The following is a 253-nucleotide window of genomic DNA, read 5'->3' as shown; positions in this document are numbered from 1 at the left end:
CTCAGCACACGCTAAGCCGGGCCTTCCGCTAGGACGCTGTGTTTTTCGTTGTGAAAGCGAAACTACTTTGTTTGGTCTTTTGGTCTTCCACACGACTAGAAATCAGTGGTTAAGTTATCCAGATAAATATGCAATGCAATGCAACGCGTAAAAAGACAGAAAGACAGTATATAATCAGTAATTATGTCCCCACTGGATGCAACAAATGCCTCGTTTGTAATGGGTTTTAATGTTTTTGTCTCGTCGCTCCGGC

This window comes from Sinocyclocheilus grahami, unplaced genomic scaffold (genome assembly GCF_001515645.1).
Source record: "Sinocyclocheilus grahami isolate Dianchi unplaced genomic scaffold, SAMN03320097.WGS_v1.1 scaffold358.1, whole genome shotgun sequence".
Taxonomy (NCBI): domain Eukaryota; kingdom Metazoa; phylum Chordata; class Actinopteri; order Cypriniformes; family Cyprinidae; genus Sinocyclocheilus; species Sinocyclocheilus grahami.
This window is presented reverse-complemented; position numbering follows the sequence as displayed.